This window comes from Suncus etruscus, chromosome 13 (genome assembly GCF_024139225.1).
Source record: "Suncus etruscus isolate mSunEtr1 chromosome 13, mSunEtr1.pri.cur, whole genome shotgun sequence".
Taxonomy (NCBI): Eukaryota; Metazoa; Chordata; class Mammalia; order Eulipotyphla; family Soricidae; genus Suncus; species Suncus etruscus.
The window spans coordinates 92,875,651-92,878,318 of NC_064860.1; positions in this window are offsets into that span (position 1 = coordinate 92,875,651).

Genomic DNA, 2,668 nt, shown 5'->3' on the forward strand with positions numbered 1-2,668 from the left:
AGTGGAAATAGGTCACCCATTTGACCTTGTTATCCTACTTCTAAGTATTTACTCCTCCCAAGACACAAAAACAATAATTTGAAGAGATATATTCATACCTGTGTTTATTATATCTCAATATAGTTGCAAAGATATGGAAGCAACTTAAATGTTCAAGAAGAAATGGATACAGCAATTGTAATATATATATATATATATATATATATATATATATATATATATATAATCGCATACTATGCAACCATCTGAAAAAAAATACTCATTCAACTTGTGGCATCTTGGATTGAATTGGAAAGTATCATGCTGAACAAAATAAGCCAGAGGAAGAAGGACAAATATGGAAGTGATATCACTGATCTGTAGTTATGTAGAGAAAAAAAATCAAGGGTGTGAACATGAAACTTTGGGTACATGAATGCAGACCTGAAAGTGCCAGGATTGGAGGGAGGTGGGGACAACATAAATAGGTTGACTACAGGTCATGAGAACATGGGAGGTTCTATAGGAGTATGCACCAAAACCATAACTGTCAATCACCAAATAATTGGGGTAGGGTTGGGAGGTGACATTGAGATGAAGGCTCACAGGCTCTTCCATGGAGGTAGAGTAACTGCATCCCAAAACAAACCACTATTGCAATCCTATTAACTAAACTACCATAATAATAATAATAATAATAATAATAATAATAATAATACTTAAGTATAGATCAGCTTTCCCTGCAGATTACTTTTGTAGGTCAAATTTACAAGTATGTAATTAACATGCAAGCTTCCGGTTTTAAGTTGGATTCTTTTTTTTTTTTTTTTTTTTTTTTTTGGTTTTTGGGCCACACCCGGTATTGCTCAGGGGTTACTCCTGGCTGTCTGCTCAGAAATAGCTCCTGGCAGGCACGGGGGACCCTATGGGACACCGGGATTCGAACCAACCACCTTTGGTCCTGGATCGGCTGCCTGCAAGGCAAACACCGCTGTGCTATCTCTCTGGGCCCTAAGTTGGATTCTTAAAGTCAGTTTATGTGTAGTTTTAGAACATTTAAGAAAACAAATTTGGCCAGATAAACAAGTATAATAAACTTAGTTTATAGCAGTGACAATAACTTTGGAAGATGTGTCAGTTAATTAAAGTACTTAACAATAATATAATTTATTATGCTGAGTGAAATAAGTCAGAGGGAGAGAGATAGATGCAGAATAGTCTCACTCATCTACGGGTTTTAAGAAAAATAAAAGACATTTTTGCAAAAACTCTCAGAGACAAAGAGAGGAGGGCCAAAAGGTCCAGCTCACGACATGAAGCTCACCACAAAGAGTGATGAGTACAGTTAGTTAGAAATAACTACACTGAGAACTATCCTAACAATGCGAATGAATGAGGAAAGTAGAAAGCCTGTCTAGAGTACAGGCGGGGGTGGGGTGAGGAAGAGGGAGATTTGGGACATTGGTGATGGGAATGTTGCACTGGTGAAGGGGGGGGGTGTTCTTTACATGACTGAAACCCAACTACAATCATATTTGTAGTCACGGTGTTTAAATAAAGGATTCAAATAGGCACAGATAGCCTTGATTAAATTTCTCTTTACCTGGGAAACTCAGCACCAGAAAATCCTTAAAAACTACTTCTTTCCTCGTTGTCTTCTAAATGCCCTTGCAGTTTTAAGCAGGAAGGTTCTGCTTTTGGAACATCTCTAAAGGACCTTTGAGTACTTTTGAGTATTTGCTCATTTTTACCTCAGTATTTACATCCAAAAAATTAAGCCAGGAAATATAGCATTGGGCCGTTGAGAAAACTTTATCAGGTATAGATTTGCAACCCTTTCAGATAAGTTTGTCTTTTTTTATTTGCCCTTAATACAAAAACCTCTTCCATCAGAAATAGGAAGTTTGATAAGGAAACCCAGCTCCTTGTGAAATCCCCTAATCTACATCAGTATTGACACCAGGGCCTAGTTGAACAGGAACTGCTTTGAGTTGCTCAAGTTCATCTTCTCTTTATAACTCTGGATTCTTACTTGAAATTCATCTATTCATCAGGTCAGCATACCACCTAAAGCCATGTGAATTGTTTTGTTTTGTAGAAGCTTCTGTTAACAAGAGAGAGATGTTGTAATTTAACTAAGGAGAACATTCTTGTCATACCATTAAAAAAAAAAACAATTAGTGACTGGCAAAAATCCCCCATTTATACCCCTGAGTCTTCACATTAAAAGTCAGAATGCTGTTTTTCCCACATACCCTTGTGTGGTCCTTATTTCTTCATATTTCATATTTTGCCACATGCCGTTTGTGCACCCACTTTCCTAGAGAGGATTCAAAGAAGTTCCCTAACATGCTTGGCCCAAAGCTAGCTGCAACACAGATATTATATGAGCTTTTTCCGTATTAACCCTTCAACTCTTAGGGTATAGGAGACAATGTGGGAAGGACTGTCCTGTATGATAATTCTATGACTACCATCACAGTCTTTCTTTTCCAGTCTCTTGGCTTATGACCATGTATTGTAGGCATCATATTTTTTATTTTCCACAACTCAGAACAATTTTCAGCTTATTTTTCCCAGGAGAAAACTTAGGTGTTACACCCAGCATATCACAGAAAAATGAATTTCAGAGTCATGCAGCTGTTTCTTCCTGGTATAAAGTGGGATGCTGTTGAATAACTAAAACAAA